This window comes from Apodemus sylvaticus, chromosome 16 (assembly GCF_947179515.1).
Source record: "Apodemus sylvaticus chromosome 16, mApoSyl1.1, whole genome shotgun sequence".
NCBI lineage: Eukaryota > Metazoa > Chordata > Mammalia > Rodentia > Muridae > Apodemus > Apodemus sylvaticus.
The window spans coordinates 60,492,067-60,509,849 of NC_067487.1; the positions used below are offsets into that span (position 1 = coordinate 60,492,067).

At 42.1% G+C, this 17,783-nt stretch overlaps 1 protein-coding gene and 1 pseudogene across 1 annotated transcript in view; both read right to left on the reverse strand.

Annotated features, from left to right (window-relative positions):
- Positions 1 to 14,276, reverse strand: part of LOC127666605 (baculoviral IAP repeat-containing protein 1b) — a 75,361-nt gene extending 61,085 nt beyond the window's left edge. Inside the window, exon 1 of the mRNA XM_052159535.1 lies at positions 14,187 to 14,276. The gene's annotated coding sequence lies outside the window, so the exon portion shown is untranslated. The remainder of the gene's footprint in view (positions 1 to 14,186) is intronic.
- Positions 239 to 14,645, reverse strand: LOC127666676 (baculoviral IAP repeat-containing protein 1a-like; annotated as a pseudogene).
- Between the last annotated feature and the right edge of the window lie 3,138 nt (positions 14,646 to 17,783).

Below are 17,783 nucleotides of genomic sequence, written 5' to 3' on the forward strand. Positions count from 1 at the left end.
CCTAAGTTTAGTGATGGGCATGCAGATTTTCAAAATATTATCAGCCTTGGGATAGATGGATCAGGGTTTAAGAGCACCTGTAGCTTTTACTGAGGACAAAGGTTTGGTGACCAGCACCCAAATGGAGACTCTCAACTATCTATAACTCCAGGCCCAGGAGGGCCCAACACACTTTTCTGACCTCTGCAGTTCATTTAGTCCATAGAAATAAATGAAGGCAAAAACACTCATCCAGCCCTACAGTTAATAGATATTCTTTAATAGGATGGTTAGTTATGTCTTTAGTTGTGAGACAGAATCTTGCTATGAAACCCAGGCTGATCTGAACTTCTTGATTCTCACACCTCAGTGTCCTAAATGTTGAAAGTTAGGTGTGTATGTAGCACCATGCCCAGCTGAAGTAGAGTTTAAGGAAATCAGGTATTTAGGATTGTCAGTAGCCTTCAGGAGCATCCTTCACTCCAGGACAACAGGAGAGAACGGGACTATCCATTTCCACAAGATAGTCAAGCGTCTGCACTGAGGGTGTCTTTCCTTCACATCATTAATCACTTTCTTGTCCTCTTCATCCAGCAGCCAACTGAGCATCCCGAGCCTGGTGAGGCTGGGCAGACGGGACATGCACTGACCCAGAGCCTTGACAGTGGTGGCCTGGACTTGAATGCATTCTGGGATATGCCTGCAGATGTTCAACTCTTGCAGGTTAGGCTGGTTGTCCAGGGCTTGAAAGAAATTTCTGTATCCTTCCTCAGTAATCTTGTGATTCATTGAAAGATCTAAGTTCTCCAGTTTCTGGAAACCTCCTCTAGTTGCCACCCTGGCTGGAAAACAAAACACTTAAGAAAACAGAATCCAAAGGACATCAATAATGCTCACAAGTTATTGGAACTACTCCCAAACCCTGACAATGAAAGTGGGACATGCACAACATGATGTTTAGAGACTGTGCTTTGAAAGCATGAAACAGCTGCCTGATTGATAGGAAAACACCCGGTCAAACAGAAAGGGGAAGAAGACACCAGGAAGTCAAGTACAGAGAGTTTCAGCTGTCAGGGCAATGTGGACTTCTCTGTCTCACAGGAGGACATATGTCAAGGCAGAGCCTGGCTATGGATAGGGTACAGTACAGTGAATTGAGAAATTGTGTCAACAGTATCTCTCTTTATGCAGAAGGGAAGGTGACAGTCCTAAAAGCTTGTCCTCTCAGTGGCTACTACAGAGCCGTCTGCCTATATCTCAGAAGGCACTCCCTGCTTACTGAGAGCAGGGCTCTGAAGGAAATGGAGCCAGACTCATGGTGACATTGAAAGTGAAGATCTAGAAGAGCTTTTGTTTCATCACTGTCTAAACACCTTTCCCTACTATGGGGAAGGTTAGGGTGGATTTCAGCCAGAATCATGCTATAGCCTGAGTATAAAGACAGAGACCCTAAGAAAGTGTTGCTCCCGTGTCCTGGATAGTGATCTTCTATGATAGTCAGGGGGTATTCCTCATTCCCTGAATGGATATTCTTCTGGAAGGACCAGAGAACAGCTCATCCCTCCCCACCCAAGGCCTGCTGTCCCTGGTTTTCTTGATTCTCGAAATCTGATGCTATGGCGTGTGTAAGTGCAGTTGCCTGACTGTAAAACTGTAACGATGGCTAAGGATAAGCTGTCGGTTGTCCATGGAAAGATGGACACTGTTACCACACTGAGGTGTCTCAGCAGGTGAGGCCAATGCTCTGTGGTCGCATGTGCTAGTTTGCACATAAGGCACAATCACAGTGATCTATGATCACATGTGCTACTCAGCATATAAAGCACAAACACAGTCTTGGGAAAAAGTAGGCAAACCAGGCCTATCATACAGGATTCCCTCACATGAAATGTCTAGTGGCTAATGCAGCTATGTTGGAGAGAGAGAGAGAGAGAGAGAGAGAGAGAGAGAGAGAGAGAGAGAGAGAGAGAGAGAGAGAGAGAGAGAGAAGGGGAGAGAGAAAGGGAGAGAGAAAGGGAGAGAGAGGGAGAGAGAGAGAGGGAGAGAGAGAGGTTGGAAGGAGAGAGAGAAAAAGAGAGAGAGGGAGAGGGAGAAAGGGAAAGAGAGAGAGAGAGAGAGAGGGAGAGAGAGGGAGAGAGAGAGCACACAGTGGTTGTCTGTGAGGGCATAGAGGGCACTGCTGGAGAAGTGACACAACTTGGGTTTGGGCTCTGTGGAAGCTCTGTGCCTTAACCTGGCTGACTGCCATGGATAACTGAGGCTGCAGGAACATGAGCAGGAAGTGGAAGCAGCTCTACATTTCACCACAGTACACTGTGGTGTCAGTATACAGTTGAGTCAGAGTGTGTCTGACCAGGGGTCACAGATGTTACTGTGCTGTGGTGCAGGGTTAGACACTGCTCTAGTGTACAAGTGAGGTCCTGAGTTCAATCTCAGCCCTGGGAAAAGAAAACCACAGACTGCATACTTCTACACCTCTCCCTCTCTCTCTCTCTCTCTCTCTCTCTCTCTCTCTCTCTCTCTCTCTCTCTCTCTCACACACACACACACACACACACACACACACACACACACACACACACACACATGCACACGCACACGCACACGCGCACACACACACACACCCTAATTTGAGAGAAAAAAGACACTGTTGACCTTCCCAGTCAGACCAGGATGAATCTACATCTGCAGAAGGTCACTAGAGGAAGCAGGTGATGGGGGACATGAGGAAGCCTTTGGAGGCCTTTCCAGGCTCTAGACACTTGCAGCAGGCAGCTTCAGTGACGCCACTGCTTCCACACAAGGGAAGCTCTTTCTCTGAGGGAAACTCACCAATTTCAATCACACTGTCATCATCCAAGATGTGGTGAAAGGCGAGAACTCTGAGAGAGGAAAGCTGCAGGCACTGCTGGACAATCAGTTTGGCCACTTGGTGAGTCCCGTCCCCAGAGGGAAGGAGCAGTTCCTCCAGGTTCCTGAGAGAACCCAGAGCCTGGGCTGTGGGAGACACAAGACAACCATCCTCATGAGTTGTTCCATTGTGAGCAGCTTGTGACTGACACAGTCTGTAGTCTAGGGGGCCCCACCTAGCAGAGTCCCTCCTCATCACTGTCCTCTCCAAGGGCAGGAGAAAGGGTCAGCATTCAGCTGCTCCCTGCTGCTCCCTGCTGCTGCCTCCTCCATCCTCCCACAACATGTCTCTTTATCCAAATGCAGGCTGCCTCTCCCTCTCTACTCTGTCTTCTGAATTGGGGTCCTCACTGAAGGTCATTCTCTTAACTGCACAGTGCCTTCAGACCCCTCCCTTCCATCTCACCTCCTGCCAGACACTTCTAGGGCATCCACCCTCCTCAGTAAAGCATGGTTCACTACTCTGAGAGCTTTCCACCATCTACCCTAAATATGACATTCTGTAGATCATGTGATCACTAGTCTCTACCCTGTGCCTTTGTAGAAACTAATTAGCAGACTTTGCAATAGGAGCAAATGTTCTAGAACTATCTTTTACCTTCCTCTTTTCAGTTCTGAAATAACACACTTCTTCATAGACTCTTTTTTTTTTTTTTTTTTTTTTTTTTTTTTTTTTTTTAGAAAAGATAGTACTTATTTAGAACTCAAGTTCACAGATTTGTGCGTTGGCTCAGTGATACACACACATACACACATACAAACACACACACAAATACACACACACACACACACAAACATGCACACACAGTTGCTGTCTCTGTAGGAAACTCAGGCTTTCCTTATGAACAATACAGTCTGAAAAACATCATCAAGATACTGCTCTGTATGACACATCTGCAGTCTCCCTTTTCATTTTATTTAATCTGTTAAGAGTAATTCCCCAATTGAGGAGATAGAGAAATTACCCAAGGAGCTGAAGGGGTTTGCAGTGCCATAGGAGGACCATTATGAATCACTCAGTACTCCACAGAGCTCCCAGGGACAAAACCATCAACCAAAGTGTACACATGGTGTTACCCATGGCTCCAGACAAATAGACAACAGAGGTTGACCTTGTTGGACATCAAAGGGAGGGGAGGCCCTGGTCCTGGGAAGGCTTGATGCTGCAGTGTAGGGGGGTACCAGGACAGGGAAGTGGGAGTGGTAGGAACCAGGAAAGGGGACAACATTTGAAATGTAAATAAAGAATATATCTAATAATAAAGTAATTTCCATGCAAACTCATTACTTTCTCAATAATTTGTGTCTCCTGATAGGCTCTGCTAGTGCCTGACAAATACAGAGGTGGATGCTCTCAGCCAACCAATGGAATGAGCACAGAGTCCCCAATGGAGGAGCTAGAGTAAGAACCCAAGGAGCTGAAGGGATTTGCATCATCATAGAAGGAACAACGATATGAACCAACCAGTACCCCAGAGCTCCCAGGGACTAAGCCACCATGAAGGGACCTGTGGTTCCAGCCACATAGGTGGCAGAGGATGGCCTTGTCAGACATCAGTGAGAGGAGACGTCCTCAGTGTGGGATCATATGAGACATTCATGTCCTCTGTAAAGTAATGCTGAGAACACTCTGAGCATGTGGGATGAAGCAGAGTTAATGCCAGTCCATGAGAACAGCTAAAATGAACTTAAAGACTCACAGACAATAACCCAGCCTTTGTAGCCAGAGGCAGGATCTTAGGGGCTTGAATTATGTTCAAAGTCAGGAGAAGTCATTTTGCTCACTTGGGAAAAAACCTGCTGTGATCTGCTATTGGGTCGTCACCTTCCTCCCACTTCTCCATACATCTTCCACAGGAAAAACACTGGACAATGTTTTGCCTACAAAAGGAAAGGGGTCAGTTCAACAGCACATACCACTGCAAAATCACAAGAAAATAACTCCAGATTATACAGTAAAATCCTATTTTTATCTGCAGTTGGATTGTGTGGTCAAGTCATTCAAGAGAACAAGTCATTGTGTGTCATTGTGTGGCCAAGTCATTCAGGAGTTCACACAGGACTCTTGATCCTTCACTGGGCTGGTCATTTCTTTGATAAAACCTTTCCCATACCCATTGTCCTGAAATATTTGCCATCAGAATCTGGAACAGTAGCTAGATGAGAGCAGAGATTTCTGTCTGTTCTGGACACTAATGACATAGTGGACATTCACAGACATAGGCATCCAAAACGCAATTGCTTACTAAGTAAATCACACAGAATATATTTGACGATCATGTGCAAAACACAGGAGCAAACATAGGAGCTTTTATGCCAGTGAGATCATGAAGAACCACTTGTCTCTCCTCATATTATTGCCAGGTATACTCCATAGGAAATAAGAGCACATCGCTCATGAGACTGTATTCTGAGGAAGGAATTCTAATGTGCCAGGGCCAAGGGATCCAACTGGAAATAGAAGATCCACCATCTTGCACTCTTGAACAATGGAGGCGTTGTTCAAGCAGAGAACAGCTTCCTTGTCAGCCTGGTCAAAGCTCCTGGGGTCTAGAGTTTACAGCTTGTCTAGAGTGGGGAGTTGAAAAAGAAAAGGTTGAGTGAGTGTGAGGAGAGAGAACCTTGAGGGAGCCATCTCCCCAGCCCTGGGGAACCCCAACTCTTTAAAAGGGCACTTTTCTTCCTCGGAAAACAGCATATTTCTTAGAAACTTTTAAACGTAGATATGCCCATATAAGTTCTGATTGAAGAAATATTAGGGAGCAGGGGAGGTGATTTACTCTATACAGTAATCCCCCAGAATACAGTCTAGACCTCAGCTGAGCACCAAGGGAGTTATGGAAAAGTGGAGGTCTTAAAGGGCAGCAAAGGGATCTATTAGGAATGATGGGGATTAGAATATCTAATAGACAGGAAATACTGACCCACTTGTGTAGAAAAGGCCTGCTCTGACCAGAACTTCAACTGCTACAGGTGATTCTTGGGGCCAGTCCTTAAACGTGTCCATTCGTAGTTCTTCATTAGCAAAAAGACACTGTCATTTCAGTAAGCTTGGGAAAAAGGATGCAGGTGAGACCAGTAGGCTTTGATGCTAAAGTTCAAGTTCTCTCTCTTTCTCTCTCCCCCTCTCCCTCCCTTGCCCCCCCCCTCTCTCTCTCTCTCTGTGTGTGTGTGTAATAATCTGACGACCTGTGCTTTTGTTACCTTTGCGGATGGTTAGAAAAGCAGAAAGGAGACAGCTCTCCATACCCAGATAGCACTAGAAGAGAGCTGGTCTGCCAGGAGTGCCAACACACCTGTGAGCACAGGTAAGACCACCTGTTCAATTCCTTGCCCAAGAAGGACCTGCCCAGAGCCATCAGGACACAGAAACTAAGGAACAGCCGGGGACAGGATCCTTCCAGTGTCCATCTACACCCCGGAGCTGACCCTGTGCCCCAGTTCCCTTACCCAAATTCCTCCTGGAGAAAACTGGTCTCCCAGGAGTACTGATACACAGGCTTGCAGGAGGGACAAGCCACAGTCAGAAACAGCAAGACCACCTAACACCAGAGATAATCAGATGGTGAGAGGCAAGGGCGAAAACATTTGCAACAGAAACTAAGGCTACGTGGCATCATCAAACCCAGTTTTCCCAACACAGCAAGCCCTGGATACCACAACACACCAGCAAAGCAAGACTCTGATTTAAAATCGCATCTCATGATGATGATAGAGAACTTTAAGAAAGACATAAATAACTCCCTTAAAGAAACACAGGTAAGTTTTCCTCTTAGCACTGCTTTCATTGTGTCCCATAGATTTGGGTATTTTGTGCATACATTTTTATTGAATTCTAAAAAGTCTTTGATTTCTTTCTTTAATTGACAAATGGGACCTCAGAAATTACAAAGTTTCTGTAAGGCAAAGGACACCACCAAAAGGACAAATCAGCAACCAACAAATTGGGAAAAGATCTTCACCAACCCTACATCTGACAGAGGGCTAATATCCGATATATACAAAGAAATCAAGAAGTTAGACCCCAGAAAACCAAATAACCCTATTAAAAATGGGGTACAGAGCTAAACAAAGAATTTTCACCTGAAGAACTTTGGATGGCTGAGAAGCATCTTAAAAATGTTCAACATCATTAGTCATTAGGGAAATGCAAATCAAAGCAACCCCGAGATTTCACCTCATACCAGTCAGAATGGCTAAGATTAAAAACTCAGGAGACAGCAGGTGTTGGCGAGGATGTGGAGAAAGAGGAACACTCCTTCACTGCTGGTGGGTTGGAAATTGGTACAATCACTCTGGAAATCATTCTGGCGGTTCCTCAGAAAACTGGACACATCACTTCCGGAGGACCCTGCTATACCACTCCTGGGCATATATCCAGAGGATTCCCCAGCATGTAATAAGAATACATGCTCCACTATGTTCATAGCAGCCCTATTTATAATAGTCAGAAGCTGGAAAGTACCCAGATGTCCCTCAACAGAGGAATGGATACAAAAAAATGTGGTATATATACACAATGGAGTACTATTCAGCCATTAGAAACAATGAATTCATGAAATTCTTAGACAAATGGATGGAGCTGGAGAACATTATACTAAGTGCGGTAACCCAGACTCAGAAGATCAATCATGGTATGCACTCACTGATAAGTGGATATTAACCTAGAAACTTGGAATACCCAAGACATAATCCACAGATCAAATGATGTCCAAGAAAAACAGAGGAGTGGCCCCTGGTTCTGGAAAGGCTCAGTGCAGCAGTATAGGGCAATACCAGAACAGGGAAGTGGGTAGGGGTGTATGGGGGAACAGGGTAAGGGAAGAGGGCTTATGGGACTTTTGGGGAGTGAGGAGCCAGGAAAGGGGAAATCATTTGAAATGTAAATTAAAAATATATCAAATAAAAAATAAAACAAAAAACAACAAAAAAAGAAAACCCAAAATATTCTTAATGGAAAACACCTATGTTTGGAAAGTGTGTATTTTAAACAAAGGTTAAAAACAACAAAATTTGGAAAAAAAAGAAACACAGGTAAACAGGTAAAAGCCCTAAGGAAGAAACACAAAAATCCCTTAAGGAATTACAAGAAAACACAACCAAACAGGTGAAGGAATTGAACAAAATCATCTAGGATCTAAACATAGAACTAGAATAAAGTAATCATAAAGGGAGACATCCCTGGAGATGAAAACCTAGGAAAGTGATCAGGAGTCATAGCCAGAAGCATCACCAACAGAATACAAGAGATAGAAGAGAGAGTCTCAGGTGCAGAAGACACCATAGAAAACATTGACACAACAGTCAAGGAAAATGCAAAATTCAAAAAGCTCCTAACTGAAAACATCCAGGAAATCCAGGACATAATGAGAAGACCAAACCTAAGGATAATAGGTATAGGAGAGAGTTAAGATTCCCAACTTAAAGGGCCAGAAAATACCTTCAATAAAATTATAGAAAACTTCCCTAATCTAAAGAAAGAGATGTCTACAAACATACAAGAAGCCTACAGCACTCAAATAGACTGAACCAGAAAAGAAGGACGTCTCCCGGAACTGGTTGTGGAACTCACGGCTAGAGCAAACATATTGAGCTGTAGTTCTCATGGCAATTTATCTCTTTGTTTTCTTTTTATTCCTTTTCTTATTTTCACATTCCTGGTAGCCTAGGCCAAGATCTTAAGTGAGAATATTGGGTAAGAAACCATCCCTTGAGATGGGGTCGCTAACATGACCTTATCTCTGGGGAAAACCAATACTTTTCTTTATTAATCATTTACAACAATAAAATTTCATATGGCTACAGTTGTGTCTTGGAGGTGGGTTTTGGTATATGGTAAAGAATTAAAATAATTTAAATTTATGCTTTGAAAATTTATAAAACATCAGGCATTAGATGTTAAACAATTATTGACCACATTAGATGTATTAACCTGCTCTTGGAAATATGTCACTAGCCTTGGGCGACTGCTCCACTGAGTACATCCTTTCAGAGTTGTTATATTTGGATGATTTATATTGATAATGATGTTACCTGTTCTGTTTGTGATTCACTGAATACATCTTTTTAGAGTTGTGATGTTTGCTTGATTTTTGTGCTTTTCTGTGCCAAATGATAATGATGGTATTTGTGATTGCTTCACTGAATATAGTTTCTCAGAGTTGTAATATTTGTTTTCTTAATGCACAAAAACCCTTGATTGAGAGCTGCAAAATACACTCAGATTCAAACTGCCTCTGTGTTTGTTCCTGTTTGTCACCACCAAATCCTTACCCACCTGGACTTCGAGGACCCTCATCCTAGGGACCCCCATATCCAACTGGGTGGTCCGTGGCAGGGAGATTGTGGAGGGGAAACTTGGAATGGGGGTAACATTTGAAATGTAAATAATAAAAATAACCAATACAAAATAGGAAAAAAAAGACAAAAGGGAATATAATATACTTTAAAATAAAAGAAAAAAGAAAAAAAAAAGAAAAGCAGGAAGAAATAAATTCCCAAGAGCGACTATGTTATAACTGCTGGGACAGAGAGGCAAAGACTGGGGCACTCCACACTTTCTATCCACTTCTGTATATGATTCATGTTTTAGAATGCAATGCGGGATTCATTCTCTCTGGGGCCTGGGGAGATGGCTCAGGGCTTAAGAGCACTGAAGACTCTTACAGAGTATGGGGTTCAATTCTTAGCTTTTAAAACTTATATGGTACATGATATACAAAAATAAAAGTAAATATTCATTAAGAGTTATTCATTTCCATGTTACTTTTCAAAACTTTGTAAAACTTCAGGCCTAGTTGTTCTCATGAATCTGCAAAGTATTTTGTTTTAAATTAAAGCAGATAGAAATTTAATTTTAACATTGTTTTAATCAAGTAATGTAGCTGTTTGAAGCAGGAAACTTTTTAAGACACCTGAATAGAGCAATGAAGGATTACTCTTATCAGGTTAACCTCCATGAATAAAATCCAGAATGTGTGAAGTTTGAATCCTGTTGGTTTGGCACCAGAATGAACAGAAGCCCAAGACCCTCCTAAGTCTCTCATACCTGACTGTTTCCCATTTCCCTTTAAAGCAACAACTCTAAGACAAAATCTTGCCAACCTGAGGTTGAATGTGCTGATCTACTTGAGAATCTCAATAAGGATGGCAAATGGATGGGCTGGCCATGCACAGATCTTCAAAGAATAAAGATAACCTGAAACCTGGGGTTGTGTGTTGTGGGTTGCCCTGATGCTGGTTGTATTTTGATGTTAATTCTGCTTGCTCAAGAATGCTTCCCCACTCCCACAAGCAGTTGATCTCTTACTCAGGTGATCTCAGGTGAACCTTCTCCCTACTGGTCTATATATACATAAAACATATATATACACACACACATAAAACATATATATACATAAAACACACATATATACATAAAACATATATATACATAAAGCATATATACATAAAACATATATATACATAAAACATATATATATACAAAACATATATATACATAAAACATATATATACACAAAACATATATATATACATAAAACATATATACATAAAACATATATATACATAAAACATATACATAAACCATATATACATAAAACATATATATACACAAAACACATATATATACATAAAGCATATATATATACACAAAAATATATATACATAAAGCACATATACATAAAACGTATATACATAAAACATATATACATAAAACATATATACATAAAACATATCTACATACATAAAACATATATATACATAAAACACACACACACACATATATGTGTGTGTGTGTGTGTATGTGTACTGTACTTGTCTTCAGACACACCAGGAGAGGGCATCAGATCCCAGTACAGGTGGTTGTGAGCTACCATATGGTTGCTGGGAATTGAAAACAGGACCTCTGGGAGAGCAGTCATTACTCTTAACCACTGAGCATTCTCTCTAGCACTTGGAAAATTTTTTATTCAATGTAAAACAACAGTGAGTGTTATATACCTGTAGTCAAGTGGAAATCACAGACAGGGTCACTCATACAAAGCACCCAGCTCAAAAACAGAACTAGATTGCATACTGCAGATGCATTTAAATTAATGCAGAATTAAGACACAGAGGAGCAAACTTCAGAGGCACATACCAATTGAACAATATGCTATCTAAGGAAACTTCACCAAGCTTTTTTTTCCCCCCTGAGGAAGAGCCCTCTTCCCCGATTTTTCACAAGAAGTTCTCAGCAAAAGGCAGGCAGAACCAGCCCAAAGCCAGCCAGGAAAAACAACAGCAACAACAACAACAAAACAACTAGAAGTGATTCTAGCTTAGCAAGACAATGGCCTAACCCTCCCATACTCTGTGAGTAAGAGGCAGAAGGAGAAAGGAGAAAGGAGAAAGGAAGAAAGTCACAGAAACCATGAGAAAACAATGGGGGCTGGAGAGGTGGCTCAGATGCTAAGAGCACCAACTGCTCTCCCAGAGATGCTGAGTTCAATTTCCAGCAACCACAAGGTGGCTCACAACCATCTGCAATGGGATCTGATACCCTCTTCTGGTGTGCCTGAAGACAGCTACAATATTCTCTTTTACATAAAACAAACAAACCTTAAAAACAAACAAACAGCTCACCTCACCTCAGACATTAGGCAGTAAAAAGATTTTGGAAAAAGTTGGCTGTTGTAAATTACCGTTACATGAACACATTCCTTGTAGCTTTGAATATATTGGGCAATTTCCTCTGAGGATTTCTTACTTTGAAGAAATTCACATCTGTAATAAAAAACACAATTTCCCAGTAGTATGTTAGACATGCCTTCTATCACAATGTATATTTTAATGTGTTGATCATTTTTGAACATTTTTAGTTTTAAAACTTTTTATATGATATATTCTTGTTAACTTTTTATTGATTCTTTGTGAACATTGTATCATGCACCCCAATCCCACTTATGTCCCTATCCCTTTGTATCTTCCCTTGCAACTGCCCTTCCTAGAGAAAATCAAAAAATAAAATGAAAACTAAAACACCCAAATCTTGCTGTGGGAGCTGTAGTGTGTCACAGTGAGCCCCACAGTATTCCCTTTTGTCCCCACATCTTTACTTGTAAATGTTCATTGTAAGGAGTCATTGGTCTGTTTCAAGATTTCTCTCTACTGCAACACTGTTGAGTACTAGATCCTCACCGGGACTCTTCTAGGATAGTGTGGTATTGCCCTGTGTTGTCCATGCTGCCCAGATTAGGAGTGGGGCCAGCTCTCCAGCCTGCCCCAGGCAGCAAGGATGGGAGGGGCATCTTGCCTGAGACCTCCACACTACCACATGGCCGGAGAGGGGGTGAGGCCAGCTCTCCCTAGCTCATGCCCTTGGGACTGGCTCATCTGCAACCCATGAAACCATGGCCAGCTCTACTGTGCTTCCTGAGAGAGGTGCTTCCGGGCTGCTCTCCCCAGTGCTGCAGCCAGTTAGAGACAAGGATGGCTCTCTCAAGTGCAGCAGTCAGTGAGATATGGGGCCAGTTCTGCACGGCCCTCAGACACCAAATGGCTCCAGGCTGCAGCCAAGACCAGGTATGTCTACATGGCCTTTAATGGTAACAGACTCCCTGCTGTTCCAGGGCCAGGAACTCAGACATGGCCCTCAGCAGCAGTGTGGGCCCGGACCTCACCACTGTCTCAGGTGACATGACCTGATCTAGGAAGGGACATAGAACTAGATTATGTGTGCTTGGAAGTGGGGGGTATCAGGTAGGCAAGAATATTGTGTCACTGTGTCAATAAAATGAAATGATTTGAGGTTAAAAATCATGAGGGGAGAGTGATCAGGAAAATGCCCTCCTATGTAGGCCTGTGGCTTCCTAAGCCCACACATGTACACACACATATACTCTACATACAAACACACACTAGCTTCATCACACACACCAACACAAATCTATATAAGATATTATCTAAAGTGGGGGGAGCTGTTTAATTTCAAGTGATTCAGAATTTTCACAATATGACAAAGTCTTGCTTGAAAAGTTCTAGAGTTATCCTAATGTGGGTAAGGGAAAGTTATAAATGTCAAAGGGAAACTCCAATAATGTGACTCTTTGGTCTCTAGTTTTGTTTTGCGTTTTGAAAACCTGACCATGAGGGCTGGAGACATGACTCAGAAGTTAAGAACACTGGTTGTTCTTCCAGAGGACCTGGGTTCAATTCCCAGACACCACATGGCAGCTCACACCAATCTCTAAGTCCAATTCCAGGGCTTCTAACACCCCAACACAGGCATGTGGGTAAGACGCTAATGGACATAAAATTAAACAAACAAGCAAACAAACTAACAAACCAAAACCATGAAATTGGCTAAAACCATGAAATTGACTTTCATGGTTTAGGGCAATGGCTGTTTTTCCAGTGGAACTGAGTTGGAGTCTAAAAATCCATATAACAGCTCACAGTCATCTGTAACACCATATGCAGGAGCTCTGATGCCCTCTTTTGGGCTCTGTAGTGCACTCTCTCTCTCACACACACACACACACACACACACACACACACACACACATCATCCCCCCACAAGGCACTCGTGCATGCTTTTGTACACACACAGAGCATATATATGTACATATATAATAAAATGGAATAAATCATTTAAAACATTTATTTAAGCTGAATACTTCAAGAACAAATCATTTGAAGCTTACCTGGGGAACCACTTGGCATGTTCCTTCCAGGGGTCATCTCCTTCTTCCCAGGTTCCCAAGCATCCACCACGGGAGAAATACTGCAGTGTTCCTTTTACCTACAGATACATGAAAGGCTTTGACTGCCCAGCAATGGCACCAGCTGTGTCTAGGAGTTGATCGTACTATCAGAAGAAGACAGATTCCAGCATGCCTGTCCTTTGTAGGGGCTACAGAAGTGCTCTAGCACTCAGCTACACCCTTAGCCCACTGCTGATACATTTAAGGTCTATATTTTACTTTACACAGGCATGTGTGTGTGTGTGTGTGTGTGTGTGTGTGTATAATGCTATACTAAACATATATTAAAGCAGAAGCAAAATTGCTACACTTGAAATTTAATGTACTACATCTTATGTCTAATATAACACAGTTCATCAGTGAGGGTTCATTTAAAAAATAACGCCCACCAAATGGAACCTAAGCTCTAAATACCTCAGAAACACCTCACAAACTGGAATCCACTTACCTGTAAAGACAAAGACAGCTGCTGAGAGTACATGTGGTGATGTCCCATGGACACAAAACAGCCAGTCCTCAAAGGACTCCAGTCTGGCCTCCTCCTCAGGTTACCTTGCTTTGTCACCTCTCAGCGTCTTCTCTGGACTCTTCACCCGGATGTCATACTTGCCAATGTTACCAAGATCTTTGCCCAGAAGGAACTCACATTCTGGATGCAGTTTCCTGTGGCTCTCTATGGGGAGTTTCCTGAGACTCGTACCAAAGAGGATTACACTACAGCAAAAGCACTGGACCCCATGTTTCACCCCAGTGTGGTAAAACCCAGCAGCTGCCATCTCCTGTGGAGTCCATGATCTGAATCCACAAAAGTCTTTAGTCATTTGGCTTCACTGCGCGTCTGTCTGTGAGTTAAAAACCTTTCTTCATTTTCATCCGTTTTTTATGCCTTTCTTTGTCTTGGGTCTTTGCCAGCTGAACTGCATCCACCCTGAGATGAGCAGAGAGTTCAGGGAGAAATTCGTAATCAAACTCAGAAACTCGATCCTTGGGGGCTTCCCCATGCACCTCCATTTTCTAAGGGGGAAAGATGAGCGGTTGTTGGAGGTTAGAGGTAGTTTTCATGTTCTTATGATGAGAACCATTACCAAAGCTTCACAGGGGCGGGGGTAGGATTTACTTCTGCTCCCAGGCGTGGTTTATCTGCAAGGGAAGTCAAGGCTGGAAGAACTGGAGACAAGAGCTAGTGCAGAGATAGTGGAGGGATGCTGCTCACGGGCTTACTCTCTGTGGTTTCTTACCTTGCATTCTTTCTGTTTTTAACTATCTATTTATTTTGTTTTTTCAAGGCAAGGTTTCTTTGTGTAGCCCTGGAGGGAGGTGATTGGAGAATGGATGGAGAGAAGAAGGTTTATGGGACATATGGGGAGGGGGGATCTGGGAAAGGGGAAATCATTTGGAATGTAAACAAAGAATATAGAAAATAAAAATATTAAAATGAAAAAAAGAGAAAATTATCTTCTATTATTTACTTAATAATTCTTCATTGTTTCTCTCTGGCGTTTCCATCTTCTAAATGGGAATTTAGTTGGTCAGTTATCGTCTCACCTCTTTGTTTCTCACATATTTTTAATGTTTTACTAATCTCGAGTATGCTAGACAAGTGCTCCTCCACTGAGACACATCTCGCAGCCTTGCTATTTATATATTTCTACATAGTTGCTGAAGCTGGCTTAGAACTTGCTATGCACCCTAATAAGACCTTGAAATTGCAGTCCTACCTCATCTTTCTGAGTTTCTGACATTATAATATGTATCACAATACTCCCCTCCTGATAATATGTATATAATCTGATTAAACGTACACACACACATATACACACACATATATACATATACATATATAATGTGATTACACACACACACACACACACACACAATTGTTAAGGCCTAGGTAAAATATTATGGCCTAGAGAGAATGTCTAGTTAAAATGTTAAGGCCTAGGTAACTGTTACATGAATAGCCTGGCATTTTGTACTTTTACTAATATTATAAGGAAACTTTCTTATATGTTGTATCTACTGTCACTAGGAAACTTTCTCATGCCCAAGTTGATTAGATATTCTGTTGTGTTTTGTGCCCTTAGAAACTAATCATGATAGAAGTCAGAAAAATGTCTTTGTGTAGTTACCCACAATAAGCTTGGACACAATCCAACCACCAAGCAGCACTTTCTGCACCTATGTATAAGCTTTTATGTGTAAAGTGCTTCTGGGGTGGACCCCAACATAACAGAGACACCTGCACCAATATAAAAAACTATTCAGAATAAGAATTCTATTGTGTAGTGGTTGAGTAAAGTTTAAGTTCTCAAGACCTCCTTGGAAACTGGCATCCTACTAACATGGCAGAAAAAGATATGTACATGGGCAACTGACATCCCGGCTGGCAAATTAAGACATTAATGTTAGGCAAGGCAAACCACAGTTGCATGCCCCAACCAATGGGGGCGGGATTAAGTATACAACAAAGATATATTCCTAAAGAGAACCCCTTATCCCTAAATCCTGATTGGTGGAATGACTTGGCACAAGCAGATGTTTGTAGAGCACAGGCTTAAAAAGCCCTATAGGACCTTAACTCAGGGTCACAGTTAAGTTCCCTAGCCTGAATCATGTCCCTCATCTTGGGGCGTGGAAGTCAACCCTAGTTGCCCGAGATCAGTGTCTGAGTGGTTTGTGCAGCAATTCCCAGACCTCAACAACAATCACACACACACACACACACACACACACACACACACACACACACACACACAAAAGAGAGAGAGAGAGAGAGAGAGAGAGAGAGAGAGAGAGAGAGAGAGAGAGAGAGAGAGAGCGAGAGAGAGAGAGAGATTTAATAAAGTAACTTATAGGCTTTGGTCTGTGTAGCCCCCAAATGGCTATCTTCCAATGGAAATGCAGAAAATCTGCTATTTTTTTCAGTTCATAAGACTAGATGTTTCAGTAGATTCACTCTTGTGCTGAAGTCACAGGTCATTCCTAGAGATCTATCTGCTAGTCTTCAGTCTGTTGTATCGATCTGTGGAGAAGTAGGTTCTAATACCATGCTGAGGCATGCCTCAGCAACAGGACATATGAACTTTCCAATTAGAGTGAGGGCAAGCAGGTAAAAGGCAAAGGAGTCCTTCTTCCATGTCCTTTTATGTTAGCTGCCACTAGAAATTTTCAGATTTAGAGTGAGTCTTCTGACCTCAAATTATCTGGATTGAAGGTGGATCTTCTTGTTTCAAAGAATCCAATCAAGAAAATCTTCCTCTGACCAGCTGCTTGGGGTTTGGTTTATCCAGATGTACTCAAGTTGATAACCAAAATTTTATACCAGAGGACTTGAACTTGATATGGAGTTTCTTGAATTCCTAATCTTTCTCCCTTCCTAGGATTACCCACTTCCAGGCATCCACTACAACTGGCTTCTAATAATGTTTTTAGATTTTGGTAAGTTAATTTCCCATAATTCTTTCTTATTCCCTGACTCTTCCTTAGTTATATAACATATAATCTGTTTGTGCATATATGGAGGTACACGTGTTAACACATGCATGTAGAGGCAAGGGGTGGACCATGGGTGCCTTTCTTGACCACTTTTCATCGATTCTGTGAGACAGGGTATCTCACTGAACTGGAGTTAACCATCTCAGCTAAACCCACTGACCACATGCTCAAAGGATCAGCCTGTCTTTACCTCCCCAGTGGTATGACACTGGCATAATATCCTTCTCCATTTTCTTCATGGGTTCTGGGATCCAAACTCAGGACCTCATGCTTGCGTCGCAAGCATTTTACAGAATAAGGCACGTCCTCAACCCATTATCTAACTCTTTCTAGCTGGTACCATCTTCTTGATTCACAGCACATTCTAAGAAGTTATAAAACTATTAACCAAAGGTCCTAAAAAAGGGACTAACGATTTACTATAGCTATGAAGACAGAAGCTAAAATATTGACTGTGTTTATCTATACAAAACGTCACTGATTACTTAGTCACAAAAGTTTTGGTTTTTAACTCTTCATGAACCTGTAGAGCTGTGACAGATGATGAATATTTTGCCAGATAGTTACTCCTAAAGGGTATGCACATAAACATTCTCTGTTGTAAACTTCATTTTCAACTTATTATTTGAATTTATGTGTAAGCTTGTGATGAAC